Source organism: Microtus pennsylvanicus, chromosome 6, assembly GCF_037038515.1.
Source record: "Microtus pennsylvanicus isolate mMicPen1 chromosome 6, mMicPen1.hap1, whole genome shotgun sequence".
Taxonomy (NCBI): Eukaryota; Metazoa; Chordata; class Mammalia; order Rodentia; family Cricetidae; genus Microtus; species Microtus pennsylvanicus.
Window position 1 is genome coordinate 69,834,951 of NC_134584.1, and position 19,502 is coordinate 69,854,452.

Consider the following 19,502-nt stretch of genomic DNA (forward strand, 5'->3'; position numbering starts at 1 on the left):
CATCCCGTGTGTGTTATGGCTTTCTTCTTTACCATGCTACTATCATTTCTCTTTTCCCTCCAGATGTTGTCAACATTCAAGAGCACAGAAATACCTCCTTTAAAAAATATTCCTTTCTACTACTTATTCCATTCTATTGAAATAAAAATATCTATATTACAAACTGTGGATAATACTTTGATTCATCTATCCTCATGTTAACTTTTAAAACTATGTTGTGGTTCCCGGTTGTGCTGATATTCATTTGACAAATAAAACTTACAGCAAGTCTGCATATTAGATGAGAAAATAGATATGCACTAAAAAACACAGTTTATACCAAAGAAAAAGAAAGAAAAATCTGCCTGCAGTGCAAATTGGGAAATGGGACTTTGCCCCTATTCTAGAGGGTTACTTCTGTCACTAAGTCATATCTCATATCCATGAACTGTTTTTTCAATTAAGATCTCCTGGGAAAATAAAAGCATAGTGCAAAGTAAAGCTTGCTGAAGATCAGAGATGGCTTATTGTTAATGACATAAAAATTGATATCTCAGGTTTTAATTTCTGTAACACAAGAGGGTAATTCTAAGCAAGGCTATATTTTAGACTACATGAATATTTATTTTGCTGTTTTGAACATTTTATTATGATGGTTACTGCTGACACTTTTCTAAGGGATATACCTTGAAAAGAGTATGTTCAAAGTTAAGTTATTTTCTTCACTCTAAATCATTTTTTAAAGATGAATGCCCTAAAACCAAGTCCTCTTATCATTAGAAGGGGAAATATCAACTAAATGGATTAAGGTGCAAAATAAAAAAGGGAGTCACTTCAGCCTATAGAAATTCCCAACAAGACTAAAGAACCTCGGTCTGTTGGTTTATGGCACATTTCTTTTGAGAATTGACCAGAAATAGGTAATTTTTTGTATCACTAGGTAAACAACAGCTTTCACATTTTGTCATCCAAAAATTCACTTGAAAATCTATGATAATCTATAACAAACAAACTGGTGAACATTCAAATACATAGATGTATCCATACAAATGAGTGTAAATAAAGTATATTACATAAAATGTATACATATTCAATAATATTTCCAGTTCTATTCAGATGACTCGAATCTGTCCCATCAAACAGCAGCTCAGAGGGTGTATTTTATGCACAATAGTCGCATTCATTACCTCCTAGGTAAAATGTTTATTTTTTTCCAATTTTGACAGTATTATGATGCAAAAAATACTTCTGTTTTTCATATTTTGATCCCATTTTAAAATATTTTGCCAAAAGAAACATATACATTCTAAGCATTTTGTGTCAGCATACAAGTATTAAATGCACAGAGGTCAACATCTGTTATTTTCTATATTTTGTGATCTTTCACTTGCCTTAAACATGACAGACCGAGCCATTCTGTGGGGGAGCATAATCTTCTCTTTCATCTGTATAAAATTGAAGTGTGTGAATCATATCAAAACTTACTTCCTTTTTTAGGTATTTTATATATTATGGCATTCATTAGCTCCTATATGACTTACAAATGTGCATATATTTGTATAAACACCTTATTTATTTATTTGTTACATACATAATGATTTTTTTCCATATTATAGATTTCAAAATTAGCTATGATGAATTTACATCATTAGGTATTTTTTATGTTAAGCAGTCAGATGTTCCTTTATAGAATCTTAAACAAATTACATGTAACAAATGTTCCCACATGGATTCTTCTACAATTTTGTACCTTTTGTTTGACATTAGAATCCATATGTTGTCTCCCAGGAGGTTTCCATCTCATAGCAAATGCATCCAATGAATATTTTGTCAGTTTTGAAAGTAGATTGCAATCCCAATATAATATATTATCTAGAATTTTTGTTACCCGATTCAATATTTTTTAAAAAACGCCTAATTAAAATGTTATTTTTTTAACCACAAAAATGTATTAATGCCATGCCTTTCAGAATTACTGGGAATTTGATATCAGACCCCTTAATACATCAGACAACTCAAATAACAAATTATTCAAATATAGAAGAAATTTCAGATAGTACTTCCTGGTATGCTTTTTTATATGGATGATTTTCCTAAATAATCAAAGAAATTAAATATTTTTGTCATGTATACATATACGTATATGTGTATTTTGTATCATTCTTAAAATAAGACAGGCTTTAAAAACCTATGATATTAAAGCAATTTAAAATGCATATTTTTATAAATATTATTGAAAGGAACTCACAAATAAATAAAAATGCCACACAACAAGATTAAGCAGACCACTAATCTATAAAGTGCAATAACTTTCTGTGCAGTTCAAATAGGCACTCTGAACAGAAACTTAGCCTCAGAGTAAATTTCGCAGTTTCAGGATTGAATTTATTTTATGCATTGTGTACCACCTAAACTGAAAATACCATGACAGAATTAGAATTAATAAAACAATTAGCTTTATAAAAACCGCTTTTAAACTGTTATTCACTGTCAACATTGTCTTTCTTTGTCCCTTTTATTTGGCTTTTGTTTTTCTCTTTCTTCATTATATTGAACCTTCACCTATTCTAAGTTATAGAGTTAAGAGAAAACGTGGTGTGGCTTCGTTTAATATACATTCTAATGCATTCATTTTCCTATGGACTTCAGTTTTAGAGTTAAATAGTATTCTATTTCAGATAGATAGATAGATAGATAGATAGATAGATAGATAGATAGATAGATAGATAGATAGATAGATGGATGGATGGATGGATGGATGGATGGATGGATGGATGGATGGAATAGATAAATAAATACAATGTTTATTATCCATTTATCTATTGATGGACAGATAAATTAATCCCAATTCTTTGTTGTAGTTAACATAGCATAAATAAATATGAGGGTGTAAATATCTCTCTGATTGATATGGACTTCTCAGGGTGTATACCCAGTAATATTTATAAAATTCAAATAAAATCAAAAGATCATGGAGACAGAAAAAAAATTTCATGAAGTTTCATATTTTTCCACATATATTTTTGAGTGTTGTTTATTCTTATTTTTTATGTACATGATCATTTTGTCTGCATTTCTGTAAGTCCACCGTGTATACACAATGCTCATGGAACCAGCAAGAAAGCACCGTATATCCCTGGACCTGGAATTACAACATGTTGTGAGCCACTATGTAAGTGCTAGAAATTGAACTGGAGTCCTCCCCATGAGCAGCAAGTGATATTAACCTCTGAGCAATCTCTCACGCTCCCCCACATCATATTTTAATATTAAAGATTAAATAGCTCCAAATTCATTTTCTTATCCTATCAGACTGTTAAACTTATGCATCACTTGAAATGTTCAGTATCATGTATTTTAATTTTTTGACTTTATGTTGTCTTTTTTATGAGACAAAGACTAGGGGACTTTCTTTTCCTGGGTCTTTAATATAGTACATAACTTCTATTTAGGAGTCTAGTGACAACTGTAATGGACAATTTACAACCTACAGGCTTCTGGATTGAATAACAGGGTTCTGTAAACCAACAAGCTTCTTTCCGACTTTGGTGAAAGCACAAGTGATTTGTTTATTGCCCTTTACCAGTTCCTCAATTACAATTGATCTCTGCTTAGAGTGCTGCTAATTGCTGGGGAAGAGAGAAATAACTTAATCCTCATAGACACTCTTAGCCTGTGATTTCTCTTTATACTGAAAAGACACAATCTCACGTAGGCACAGATAAATGGAATCCACACACCTAACCATAACAAGTACTTTTAAATTTAATTTATAAACAACCAAAGTTGAATAAGCTGTATTGGAAACAGCCAAAACATAATGACTGATTGTATCTGATTTTGAGCCAATGACAGACAAACACAAGCATTTGATTAGAGCACTTGTCATGCTGGTTCACTACTCCACTGATAGGAGTTTAATCAGCACTTAATCTCCTTATCATGTTTAGGGTGTTGATCAACTTTAAATACCTAATGTAATACAGAACCCCTACTGGCATTTCCACTTAAAGTCAGAGGCATAGTATTGCTTGTCTTCTTATCATATTTTTTCATTGAAAGTGTGAAGAAAAACAGTTATTATCATCAACTAACCATCTCCTAATTTAGTCTTTTAAACTTTTGAGTTGTCAGTTTTAGAGAAGCTTGAGTCGACCTTGGTTTATTTTTCAAGTTTTGGGCCATTTTAAAAATACTCTTCCATGCAGGCATGTAGTGTTCACTAATTTACCTTTAAACTTTGGAATTATTATTTTAGAAAGCTAATATTTAGTGTAAGCTTTTCTTTTCTTGATTAGACAATTAGAAAATGCAGCTATACATGCATATATGTAAATGCTTATCCAGCACATAGTTAAATTCTGGCTTCCAGTTTTACTATAGTAAATAAATGCCCAATCCGACAAAAGGTTAACACACAAAGGAACAAGACCCTCTGAAGTGTTGTTATGTTACAGATAAACACAACTTTAACCATATCTTGACTCAGGGGACATTCCACATTCCACATTAAAATTTTCTCCTTAGATACTACAGCAGCCTAATTCAGGAAAGCAAGCATAATTCCTACATAATGTTGTGAGTTAATGCTACCTATTTACCATGGCTTACTAAGAACTACAGTCCTCATTTTCTTCTAACCCTGTGTTCACATTTCCACAAACAGATTGAGGTTACTTACTGTTTTAAAGAAAGTATACTGATGTCTATGATGATAAAAGCCACACAAAATAGATACATTTAGTGTTTAACATAATATATATAATAGATATATTTAGTGTTCAACATATTAGTACTTTAGTTAGCATTTAAGTTCTTTCCAATCTTTGTACAATTTTGAAGTAGCATAAACCCAAAGCAACATATAATGAATTGTTTTCTATTACAAGGTATAAAGAATACTTCATTCAGGTAAGAAAAGATATTTTACTATCTCTGAACGCCTCAACCATTATAGCACTTCATGTATTTTAAAGAGACACGTTGTGAGCTGCTCCTTTAGTGTCGAATGCATTAAACCTGATAAAATTAAGTACATTATAAATAAAACTAGCCTTTATAAAATTATTAGAGATATTAGTAAAGGTATTTTAGGAGTCTGTTTTAATGATGTAATTTAAGCAGATAGATGAGGAAACACTTGATTTATGTGGATGATGCTCTACTAATCATGGAATTACTGATAGGATTCATTACTTTTAAATTGGGAACAACCATGCATCTCGAACAGTCGGTAATATTGAGCTAAGTAACAATGTTGGCTAAATCGCACTGAGGCATAAACAGAAGAAAATAAGATAAAAGTCTATTATTTCTTCACTATGAATGCTTTCTAAAGTAACTCAGATGCTCCCATTTTATCTGAATATTGCTTTTTGTTTCCTCTATTAAGTAGTGCTTAAAAACCACAACTCAGTCAATCAGTAAACAAGATCATTATTTCTAAGTGTTTCAGATTTTAAATCAAGGGTTTCATTTAATTTTCCTAGCAGAATAATGCATATAAATGAGGATGTCAAATTGCAAATAACCTGTATTAGAATAGCATTTACAGTGCTTATGGTAAGTAATCAACATTATTGACTTAGCGTAGGGATTTTAAATGCTGAAAAACACTAACAGGATAAATTGATTGGAAGAATAGAAAGTATATCACTGTGTTAAAGATTTGAAATGAAAGTGAAATGCATTATATGATTTTATAGTTTAAAAGAACATGTACGTACAGTACATGTATATAGATGATATGCACATAGATGGATAATGTGGACATTATTGATTTAAATTCCCTATTGGGATTAAAGAGAAAATGCCTGGTTTCACTTCAATAGTAATGTTGGCATTTATTATCAATATGATAAAATACAAATTGATGCTCTGTAATACAGATTTAGTGCCCCTGCTGAACTTTTTCCATTAGTAACTAATGGTGACTTCTGTTTACCTTCTATGACTACAAATGCTTATTCCATCTTTTCTCCATGATCATCACAGTTACATAGGAAATGGTTCTTCTGAAAATGAAAATAGTCTACCTATTTTAGAAAACAATAGAGTTTGCATCTATAAATGTAACTTTAATCTATGCATTCTATGATGTTCAAAGAGAATTTTATCATGAGTTTATAAATAGAAGTTAAAATGAACATAATATGGGATAGTAAGATAAAGCTGGTTGCATTGATTAAAGTGAAGCATTTTTCTCTCAGCATAGCCGATAATTTTATCATACTTAAGGTGAATATTTCATTCCATAATTAAAAACTTTTAATCAAGATAAATCTGACCCTTGAATTGCTTTTCCTTTCTACATAGCAGTGCCTTATTTTTAGAATAGCTTTCAACTACTAAGTTGGATTTATATTAAAGAAAGAAGAATACAAAATCTCTTATTAATTTATTTTAATTAAACCCATTGCAATAATCCCTGGGGAGAAAACAATTAAACACTGAATAAGAGACAATAAAAAATCAAGTTCATTTCCTCTCTGCCTTTGAGTTCCCTTAGTCATCTCTTTTTCTCAATATAAAGTTTTTAAGCTTTGTACATTTTAAGTGAAATAGCATAATTTCAAATGGGGTTTATAATACTAATACTCAATATCATCACACATCCTCGGCATATCATATGTTATTATAAGCAGTTAAAATGCTTATTTAGTTCTCCCAAAGAAGTTTATGAGGTACAATTATCTTTTCTACACTAGAGAAGCTCCAAAGAATTTTATCAATTAAGTGAAAGACAAACCGTTAAATAGAAAAAAAACCTTGCAAATCACATATAAATGAAAATTAAAACTACAGTGAGTTATCATTCAAATTACAATTATGACTAAAATAAATTAATAGAGTTGACTAAAACCAAGAAATAAGAAAACCCAGAATCTGATACTTGGCAAGCCAAACAACAACAAAAGGTAGATACAAGAAAAAAAATGAGCTATAGAATGTATGAACAAAAGTACCCTATGTATTGAGCCAACCCTATTGGTGGAGGTGGAGGTGAGGCAGCCCTGAAATTGTGAGCATGGGAGCACTGTCTGACTACTCATCTGTCCTGTGGCTGCACGGACAGGGAGAGATGCCCGACCTCCCACACATCCATCAGTGTCTTAGACAGGTGGAAAAACAGGCTTTGAGGTCACAAGAGTGGAAGAGCTGTCCCTGGCCCCTACCGTCTGCAACACTTGGGAGAGCAAGTCCTGCACCTCAATTGGTAGCACAATAGAGCCAACCCTGTTGGTGAAAGTCTGAGTGACCCAGCCCAGATGTTGTGAGCAAGGGAGAGAAGTCCCCACTACGCATCTGACATGTGGTAGTATGGGCCAAGGAGAGACATCCTCCCTCCAGCTCCCACCATCAACCCCTGAGACAGGTGTAAGCCCTGACCCTGGGGACTTAAGAGACGGAGGGCTATCCTGGCCCGTCACCAACTGCAACACTCTGTACCTCATCTGGGCAAGAAACAGAGTTGGCCCTGAGAGTGTCGCTGTGGGAGAGCCAACCCTGCAGGTATGAAGGCTGAACTGACCCACCCCTTACTCATTGCTGCTAGAGGTAAATTTAGCCACAGGGCAATGCGGGAGAGCTCACCCTGGTGGTGAGGACAGGTGAATACGCAGCTGCCCAGGTCCCAAACCAGACTTACTACTTGACCTGTCACAACATTTACTCCATTTAAGATCTGCCGGAGCACATGAAGATCCACAGACCCTAAGCTGTAGGATCTCCAGAACAATAGGATATCCAAGAAGAGTCCTAGTGGGGTCTAACATCAGTAGTAGAATAGAAACAAGCGGCCTTGAGCCAGACTAATAACTTTTTGTAATTGACACTTGCAAGTAAAGATGTATGGAAAAAGGGGCTTACTGTGTGACTCACTGTGTCACATTGCAGCTTCCATGACAAGATTTTTAATTTTTCCTTTTTTGTTTGTTTGTTTTTTTCTTTTTTTCTCATAAATTTTGTTGTATTTGGGGAGGGCTGGGGATGAGTAGGGGCAGAGATGCAAAGAGATGGGGAAATGAATGAAATCAAGAAAAGTCAGACAGAATAAATAAAAAGAAAGTAAAATAAAAAAATGTACTTCGGAGTAAATAAAGCTTTTCCTAGAAGTTATAAGTTGTTAAAAATGAAAATCCCAACATCAGAGTTGTTGGCCTTTAAGTTGTTAGCCAGGGAGGTCCTAAGGCATCTTCTTGCAAAAATACAGGCAATTGTCACTGGTTTTGGTTGCCCACCAGAACTAATCGATATCCCTGAAGATGTCACAAGTATCTGGACATAAAGAAATCTGGAACTTGGTCGGAAGCTTTCTCCCTGATGACAAGCTCTGATAACTCTAAAGCAGCATTTCTCAACCTGTGGGCCACAACCCTTTTGGGGGTCAAATGATCTGAAGCATGACTAATCAAAACTCAGAGGGAGAAACAGGGGTTCAACCTGAAGGTCAGAAAAGCAAAACAGCCAGCCACTATCTTTTACCTATACCTCAGTCCAAAATGGCGATCCTGCCTCTAAGAATCTCAGAATGAGACTGCGTCGGAGAGCTGTCTCCTCTCATTTTATAATCCTCTCTAGGGCTGGGATTAAAGACCTGTACTGTCTGGCTTCTATGAAAAACTAATATGCCTACTGGGATTAAAGGTGTGTGTTACCACTGCCTGGTCTGTAAAACTTACCAGTGAGGCTGAATTACTTTTCTGATCCTCAGGCAAGTGTTACTTATTAAAATGCAAGTGAAGTGCCACTACACAAATTTTTCACAGGCATCATCTAAGACCATTCAAAAATACGGAAATTTATATTACAATTCACAAAAGTAGCAAAAATAACAATAGAAAGTAACAATAAAAATAATTTTATGATTAGGTCACCACAACATTAGGAACTGTCTTAAGGGATCACAGCATGAAGAAAGTTGAGAATTGATGTCTAGAGGATTATTCAAGTTTCTGGAGAATTGTTGTAAGCAGTCTTGCTCAACATTACATTCTGTGTGCAGCTATATCAACCACCCATACAAAATCAAGCCATTGGTGTAATATAGGCACCAATACTGGGGCGAAACAACTGCTTGCTGATTTGGTTTGATTTCCACTTCATGGGGGAGAAAATTCAGATCTGGTGTTACAAACCTGGTCAAAACCCCATGACTGTGGAGATCGTGGACCTTAGTAGGGTTAGCGTTGCTGGTGTTTGGTTAAATGGGTATGATGTGCCTGCAAGACTATCTTCTAATGGCTGTTTTTGCATGTAAAATATGAATACTCTCAGATTTGGTTAAGAAGGCTTCATTGGTGACTGCATAGACTCATAAGAGAAGGAGTGACTTTTGAATGTTCACTAATAAATGGAACATCAATAACACTTTGTCTAACACTCACCAAAAATCATAGTAGAAGGGCTAGGAAAAATTTAAGAGCCAGCAAACAGAAATTAACAGGTGTTATGTTGATATCTGAATACAATATGACTGCTGTGTTCTTGATGTCACAACAGCTGTGTTTACCTATACAAGATCTTCAAAGGGCTCTGCTTCCTGTGGTCTCACACATCCCTGAGTATTTACACACAGATAGTGGTTAATGGAAGAGAGAGAGCTTTTCTTAAGTGATGACTAATTTCATTACTTAGACATGTATTTTAGAAACCATTTTCCAATCTTGTTGCACAAATTCTACTTGGTCTTAATAATAAAAGCTCAGATCCTGAAACCAGGGCAGGGTAAATGTTGAAAAATCATAGAGACAGAGGATCAAACTACAGCCAACTCTTACCTTGCTAACTCTTCAGTCAAAAAAGGGCTAAGCTCCTGTCTTCTCCCACCTTATATTTCCCTCTTCATCCAGCCATATAACTTCCTCTCTGTCTGTACAGACCTCTAAATATACTAGCTAGCTCAAATACTAGCTAGCTTGGCCCTCTAATCTTCAGACAAGCTTTACTTGTTAAAGGACAAACAAGATATCACCACACAATCTAGACCCAAATGAAAATTCTCTGAGTGGATATAAATGAGTAATTCAACATGGGTAAATAAGGAGGTCATGGAATAGAATCCCTGGCTAAGAAGCCACAGTTAATGGATTCAGATTAAGAGAGAGTCTGTTTTCTGCAGAGGTTAAGACAATTATTCCAGTAGATGGTCCTACAAGCATGCACATGCAGGAAGCATATGTAGACTCTGTAGGGGATGGAGAGAGAGAGAGGGATAGACAGACATGGAAGAGAGAGGGGGGAGAAAGGGAGGGCACTTAGGAAGTTGGAAAAAACAAGTGGTGAGGAAGATAGGAGAGGAAGTAGAATGGAATGAATAGAGATTAGACTTGATTAAAAAAACATCAACTTATAAAATTCTCAAACAACAAAAAGTATATAAAAGAAAGAAAAAAATAAATGAAAGTTAAAAAGATTTTAAAAGTTACATGTGACAATGCTGAATTAAGCCATTTCAAGACAGTACCATCATTAATTTTGACCATTTCATTCTGCTATACCTATATCAGTGTCTTGCTCAGTCGTCATAAGAGAAGTATTCTCCTATAGTAGAGAGGAACAATACAGACTCACAGCTCTGAACGACAACGTTCAGAGACCTTGGGACATCCAGTGCTAAGTGGGATATCTCCATAAAATCCCTCCCTTCAGGATTTAGCAACTCTATAGAAAAGGAGGAAATATTGTAAGATCCAGTGGTGATGATGGAAGACCCCAAAGAAAAAAGGCCTTCTAGACACAACAGGAATGAAACACATATGAACTCACAGACTGTGGTAGCAGGCATAGGGTCTGCAAAGGTCTAAGGCAGATGAGGTTCCATCACTGGGAAGGGATGTAGGCATAAGCCACTTTCCCTTACCCAGAAGCTATCTCTAATTGATATCTACTTGCAATAGAAAACTTATTTTTCCACAATGGGGTTTTACTGGGTGTACAAAACACTCTTAAGGGCAAGCCCCATGCCCAACAATACATGGTCAACACAAAAATTAAAACAAGAAAAAAATATTTTCAATAAATCAAGAACTTTAAAAGTACAGAGCACATTCACTTACTCCAATAAAATAACTCCAAAGATATCTAAAATCTGTTGCCAAGTCATCCTCTACAGTATTGAGAATGCCACAATAAAAGGCACTGAATGTTATTCTCTTTGTATATGTGTACAGGTCTTCAGAATGAGATCTATCTAGTTCCCCAGCACTCTTCTGCCTTGAATGACCTCATTCTTCCCAACCTGGCACTCTGTCAAATGACCAACCCCTTCCCTGGAGAGTCTTCCCCCAAATCAGAGATCCTGGAGTCAATTATGAACTCTACCTTATAATTGGTTTTGCTCTGCCTCAATTTCAAAGGCAATTAGCTAAAGTCAACATTGGCCATGCTATAGCATATATACTAATTATATGTGACTGATCATATGATTTATTGACTTGGAGTTCTTCTCACTGACTTGAAGTTCTTCTCACAGGTTTACTTTTGCACACTTTTAGGATAATTTTATATTTCCTTTAAGTAAACCTCCAAACGTCATTGATTTGTCATTTAAATTTTATTAGGAAATTTATATTTCATTCATAAAAGTGCTTTCAGGACCCAAGGCTTGTGAACATGAACAAAAACAAATTATTTTATTTTTTTGCCTTCTTTTTTGTATCTACCTTGTGCCCATACCTGTAAGGCTGTCTTTCCTGGGCTCTTATAGTTGCTAATCTGTCATCCGGATCCTCATCCTCTGCTTTTGCAGCTTGATCACAGCCATTTTGGATGAAAAATCCTATTGACCTGAAATAAGACTATGTTATAATTTATTTAATAAATTAATGGCAGTTCTATGATTATTCTTTTCTTTTGAGAAATGCAATGCCCCTATATGCCTGTTGATGATGGTAAAGATTTTACACTTACTAACCATGATCGGTTCAGAGCAAAAATTTCCCCCTTTAAATGGTTAAGGTGTCTGGACTGTAACAGCATTTATTTCTTCATGAGATAAGCGAGTGTGTGAGAGGGTGCTTACATACTATAGCATGCATTAGTTCACATGGAAATCAGAAAACAGTTCACATAGAAGTCTTCACCATCCATCTTGTTTAAGACAGGGTGTCTTGCTTACAACTGTGTATCCCTGGTTCGCCGGCTCATGTTATCAGGAACTCTCTAGCCTCACATAAGATTACCAGTGTGTGTATATGTCCTACAGTGTCCTGCTTTGCCTACCATCTGGGTAAGGTTCTCCTGCTTACACCACAAGTGTTTTACTCACTGAGCATCCTTCCAGCCTCAAATAGTTACATACATCCCTATTTTTCTAAGTTTTATTTCTTCCTTGGGAATCTGTACAGTATATTTTATCAAAATATGAGTATAATTTTCCCTATTTGGTCTTTATTCGCTTTATCCCTAAGAGTATTAAGATTTCCATTTATTTCTTTTGAGATAAGAGAATTTCCCTGCTGCAGACTGGACCAGGAATACACTCTGTGAAGCAACAACTAGGTCTATTTCTCATTACACTTAATGTTAATGTGACAGAAATTCAGATGGGCCATACCTTAGGTGTTCTTTGCTTGTAATTCAAGGCTTTTCACAGAGATTGTCACCCAAGCCTAAAGAGGTCCACTGTCTGCACATTCTTCAGGGTTCTCTGGCATATACAAGGTTGTGTGACTACTGGACTAGGTCTCCATCTAATCATGACAACCCCATCCACTGTGTCAATGAGTAGGACGTTCCACATAAGCTGTGCTCAGAGGTGTCACATGCTACTACGACAGTTTGGTTTTCTCTTCATTTTTTTTTCGTTTTGGTGTTTTGCTTAGCATCTTTAAATATTGTATTTCTAATCTGAAAAACTTGGCTATTTCATAGAATTGTATTATACTTGATTAGGATTAAGCACATACATGTATATGCATGCATACACACTTCTTAAGACACATCTGTGACTGTGATTATATTTACAACAAGGAAGATTATATGTTACTTTCTTGAGAGCTTGTTTGGAAGTTCTAGCAGGGGAGCACAGCTACTTGTAAGCCCTTGGCTGAAGACTGGTCCTCGTCTATTCAGGGAAGGTCATGCTCTTAGACGGAGCATGCAGCTTCAGGACGGATGCATATGGAGCAGTGAGGGAGGAAGGGGACACCCGCCTAGCCAGCCAAATCAGCCGAATCAACCCAGGACCTCAATGGGGTGACCGATGTCGCAGCCAGATCTCCCTCATATCCTATATGTTACTTTCTCAAAAGTAAGTTAAGAAAAAAGAAAAGAGGTATTAGATAGATTCTTTTGCCTCCAAATGTTTTAATATTGCTTCACTGAAGTACAAAAGTATCAAATATGAAGATGCATTACAGTTTCTTTGCTTTATTCTTTGCATCAGACTACATTAGAAATGAATTTTATCAGTTCTCCACAAGACCACTTTACTCAAACCACAATTATAACAACCAAAGAGATCTGAAAACTAAATTTCAAACAGTAAACATTAAATTCATTAAACAACAAAAACTGACTCAAATTAATATATCACTTATCTACTGCATGTGTATGATCATATATTTTATTTCATAAATAATAGTGAAATTTCAGACTCTTTGTTACTGGTGAGATAAAATACATGTCATATGCACACTGCAGTACATTTATTGCTGCTAAAAGTTCCAAATTTTGAAAATATATCAAGCCAAGGATTTGTAAATCAGTGGACTTGAATTTGAATATGAGTAAGACTCGGGAACTGCGCACAGAGTAGACAGAGACATACAATAAACAGGCCCATGCAATTGATATATGACAAAAATCAAAAGTAAAAATAAAAAAGGATTAAGCTTCAGGCTGTATTCATCACTATAGGATGTAAAATAAAATTAAAAGCATCATGAATAAGCAAACTATGACACTGGACACATTTATACTTCTATAAAAGGAAAGTAGGTAATCATTCAAATGCTACTACTATAGAATAGTGACATAAAAGTGTTTACAGTTCATTGTTAACAGAAGTGAAGGTCATTAACTTGAATAAGGTGAAATTTACATAAACTTAATTAAAAATAAATTAATGTTACAAATATACAATTAGGCCAGGCAGTGGTGGCACACACCTTCAATCCCAGCATTTGGGAGGCAGAGGTAGGCCGATCTCTGTGAGTTTGAGACCAGTAGACCAGTGTGGTCTACAAGAACTAGTTTCAGGAGAGCTAGGGCTGTTACACAGAGAAATTCTGTCTCAAAAAAAAAAAAAAGACAAGAATACAATTAATGAATGGTTATTTCTTGGTAATGTTCTTTCTTCCCCATGGGTTTTTACTTAAGCACTTTGCTTTTTTAAGGTCTCTAATTTCAATTTATGCATATGTATGAATGCTCATGTGTGTGTTGTGTATATGCTTGGGGGAAAGTGTATATATGTGTCTGCATTTGGCGGTCAGGCGTCACCATCATGTGTCACTTCAAAGTTGCCACTTAGCTCTAGTTTTGGAAACAGTCTCTCCCTGTCCTGGAATTCACTGGTAGCCTGGGTTGGCTGGCTAGTGAACCCGAAAGATCCATCTGTCTCTGCCTTCCCAGAGGTAGGACAATATGCAGGCACTGCCATGCCTGGGTTTATATGTGAGTGCTAAGAATCAAACTCATATCTTTGTGCATAGAAGCCAAGTGAGTTACCAACTGAGCTGTGCTGTTTCCTTCGTCCCACTTGAGTGTGTTTTAGGCACTTCTTTTATTTGTTACAATAATGTAGAGGAACTTTAAAATAAGCTAGAGATCCACAGTAACTGATCTTGCCGTGCTGGCTCAGCAATGCTCTTCTGCTTTGAGCAGCAAGATCTGGTGAGATCTACTCTGTGCTCGGAGGAGTAGAGTACATCCCATGAAATGAGAGCTGCATGGACACACTTTAGTGTTTATGAGCTATACTGGGTATACATTAGATGTTATGGACTTTAACACTGAAGAAACTTCAGTATTTCCTCGTGGCTACAACTACCAAATGAGAGAAATGAAGCACACATTATGGTTTCATCAATGTGATAGTTTAGGACAAAGTGCTGTGGCTGTACTTGTGTGTTAGGTTTTTTCCTACTGCATGCAGTGAAGCAATAATTAAGAGTCCTAAATTCATATAAACTCAAAATCATATATGCTTTCTAAATAAGCAGTATTTAAACAAAGAAGGTAACTATCTCCTCCCTATACACATTGTGTATGACACAATTTTGCCACTATATATTTTAAAAAATATAGTTAAATTTGATTAAAGTTTTAAATAAAAGTTTATCTTCATCATGAGGATAAATATCTACCGTGTAGTTTTAGAGGTTTCATGTAAACAAAGTATGCATGCAATATAAATATTACTCTAAATTGCCATACCAATCCCCAGGTCTCTAAATCACTTTTTAGATTATCTTGCTCTATGGCAAATGATGTAAGTATTGTGTTAATTTATTACCAATGTATTAAATACATATAGTTCATCTCTCACTGTTTCATTAAGCCCTGAGAAAGCCTTGCCGAATTCTTGGAAAACTTATAATCTACCTGAAAGAAACAACACCTATGGAGTTACGCAATTCACAAAAATTCAAAATAAAGTATGTCAAAAGACGTTACTATGTTGCACACAATCAAATGCCAACTATCTTCAAATATTTTAAATGAGAGTACTGTATTTTCTGGGGTTTAGAGATATATAGGTTTGTGAGTCAACAAGGCTGAGAGATAGCAAGTGTTTCACACATGCCTGGAAACTGAAAGGTATGAGACATGATCCCAACAGAAGGAGAATAACAGAAATATAAGAACAAAGATTCCTTGTAGAGGAGGGTCAATACATATCACATACTATGTGCCAGAAACATCTTATAGAATTGTTGTAATATGAACCTCTTCATGACTACTCTGATTCATGTCATCTTCCAACAGTTCTTGTTCTCTGTATTTCTTTCACACTGCCATGATTATTTTGGTTATGTAACTTTGGTTACTTAAAATTACATTATTGTTAATTTATTTATTTCACTAATGTAAGCCCTAAGAAATTCAGAACAAGTTCAGGTATAATATTCCTGGTATCTGAAATGATTACTAAGAACAGTCATCACAGTTAATGTTCATAAATAATAACTCATAGTTTTACAAATAAATATCTGGGTGGATTACCTTGACCTCACACAGTGTGGACTTCAGGATTCTCCTTATTCCAGGGTAACAGTGCTGGAGTAGAGCACAAGGAACTTGAGCCCACAGTTCTCCAGAGAAACCAGGAATGTTAAGCACCTAGGACTGGCTTTCCAATGGGAAAGAGGAAAAGCTTGTTCTTCCCTCCAGAAAGCTGAGACTTGGAAGTGTATAACAGTGATCTGGGCTCTCTGTTGAGTCGGGACCAGACATGGTTAGTAGGACAAGTGACGTCTATGCTATCTGCATGATGTAGACCAGGCCAAACCCTTAGGCCCTTGATCTAGTATAGGTAGCATATATCTAGAAACTATCTTCTTAGAAGAAATGACATGTACCCTGAGTTTATTTCAGTGTGATTATGCTTCCAGGGATTGTATTACAATGCAACAGGGATTGTATCACAAGAGGAAATTTTATGGAAATATTTTTCCTATTATGTTGAACTTGAATACATTGGGAATAAACTGCCTGTTAGTAGACTTCTCGAAGTCTGACCCATGTGACAAAGTCAATCTGCACCAGGTTTTCATTCCTATCTCTTCGAGCCGTTTGATGCCCTATATGACACCTGCAGGTATCGAGTTTTATGTTAGAGTTAAGCCCCACTGTCCTCTCAGGATTCAGAAGGATCACTGTAGCAGGAAAAAAACTGACTAATAAGGTCTGAGGGTAAGCGAAATAAATTAGCTCACATAAGTCTTTTTATCATGTCCCATTTACACTTTCTATGCTCTCTCTAATGCACTCTTGATATCCCCCTTTTGATGTCCCTCACTGTTCTTTGCTGTCTTACCTATCCCACATAGCTTATATATGAAGTAAAATTTTTAATTAAAATTGTAGTAGTAGTTTAAAATTTCAGTGGTAGTTGATGGGTAGTTGTTGGGGGAAGAAGAGTCACTTTTCTTTATAAGTGTGGCTATCACTAAATAGACTCTGTGGGTCACACACACACACACACACACACACACACACGGAATATTAGTTGAAGATGTGTTACATTTGTTTATGCTGTGGACCCTTTGTCTAATGTTGCAAAAATGTGTTATAATCTTTTATGCTGCATTTGTTTAACTCTGTGAAGCTGTGCTGCTTTGCCTGTCTAAAGCACCTAATTAGTCTAATAAAGAGCTTAATGGTCAATCACTAGGCAGGAAAGGGATGGGCAAACTGGAATGAGGAGAGAATAAATAGAAGGAGGAGGACAGAAAAGAGGGAGGAATAGTTGAAGAAAAGGAAGATGCATGAGGCCAGTCATCCAGCCACTCAGCCAGAAACATAGTAAGAAGTAAAGAAAGACATATAGAATAGAGAAAGGTAAAAACCTAGAGGCAAAAGGTAGACATGATCATTTAAGTTAAGAAAAGCTGGCTAAACACAAACCAAGTTAAGGCTGGGCCTTCAAAATAAGAATAAATCTCTGAGTATTTATTTGGAGCTGGGTGGCAGATCTTCAGGTGTCGGGGGGTACGACTTCACAGACTGTCGCATGAACATGATATGATATTCGGAGATGTTTGCTGTTCTGGAGAGGTCAGGAGTGGGAGTAGAATATAAATATGAAGTGTAAAATAGTAAATTTAAGATTGCAGCTAAATGGGAGAAGGAGAACCCCATAGGCCTGCCCCAGGCTACTTGCAAACACTCTCCCAACACCTTCCAGTGCAGGCAGTCTGGCACTATTATGAGAGCAAATGTGTGGTGTTGCATGGGGCATGGGAGAAAGAGACACGGTGGTGTGTGCCCTGCAAAGACAGGCAGGCAGATCTGAAGAAGTGAAAGTGATGAGGAATAGGCTGAGGTGGTTGGTTTGCTTCCCACTCTATGTCCTGGTGAGAAGTGGGCCTGCTGCAGCCTTAGTCTGTGTTCATCCTTGGTCTGACATGGTTCATGGATCCTCTTACTACCAAACTTCGAGAGGAGAGGACTGCACAAAGCTGGCCTAAACCCTCACCTGCTGTAGGTGATGCCCCTTTCTGCCGCTCACCTCCTGTGGCAGGTAGGAGAGCTATCCCTGAGGTTATGAGAAAGGGAGAGTCTTGCACCTGACCAGCTACGGCACTCAGGATTGCCTCCCCTGCACCTTGCCTAGGCAACATAATAGAGCTGGCTCTGGTGGTGAATGCATGGGTGAGTCAGCCCTGAGCACAGAAAAGCAGAAAACCAACTAGCCCCTTGCTGCTTGCTGCACAGTATGAATTGCTGGGGTAATGCTGAAGAGCTTACCCCAACACTCACCCCATCTATGTTCTGATGGAATAAATGAAGGGCTGGTCCTGCAGACCCAAAGTTTCAGGATCTCCATATCACAGGTGAACAACAGTATATCCAAGAGGAGTCCCAGTGAGGGCTCAGTATCAATAGTGTAACAGAGACCAGAGACTTCAAACTAGACAGAAGACTCTTTGCAACAAACACATGAAAGTAAATATATATGGACTAGAAGGTATACTGTGTGACTCACTGTGTCGCACACACTACAGCTTCTACAATGAGATTTTTCTTTCCTTTTGTTTCCTGTCTTTTTTTTTTACTTTCTCTTATTCTTATTTTACTTAGGAAAGCAATTACAAGGGCAGAGGGCAACGAGCAAGTCAAGACCATGAGGGGTTCACCCACTGAGACAATTTGCCTGAGCTAATGGTAGCTCACCAACTCCAACTAGACTGGCAATGAATGAGCATGAGATCAAACTAGTCCCTCTGAATGTGGTTGACAGTTGGGGCAGACTGAGGGGCCAATGATAATGGCACTGGGATTTGTCTCAACTGCATGTACTGGCTTTTTGGAATCCTATTCTCTTTGGATGTATACCTTGATCAATCTAGATGTAGTTGGGAGGGCCTTGGACTTTCCACAAGGCAGAGTGCCTTGTCCTCTCTCAAGATTGGAGGGGATGGGGGAGAAAGGTGTGTGGAGGGAGTGAGAGTGGAGTGGGAGGAGGGGAGGAAGTGGGAATTTTGATTGGTATTTTTAAAGTAATAAAATAAAATAATAATAATTTTAAAAAGGAAAAACTAATTCATTCATGGAATAGGTGCACACAGAGTGATCATGTACGAAGACAGAGAACAGCATTGCTATTAGGATATAGTTTCCAGTTTCTGTTGGGTCAGGTATCGCATATTTATGGAACTTAAACAGCATAAGCTGATCCAATAAAATTGTCTATGCTTCAGTAACTTCTCTTTATGGTCATTAACTATATGCATTATTTTTAGATTATTTCAATAAATATTAGAGTCAACAGACTACAATTCCCCCAGAAAGGTATTATATAGGCATTAAAACTATGTCTAAACTATCATCTAAGATGATGTATAAAGCATTTC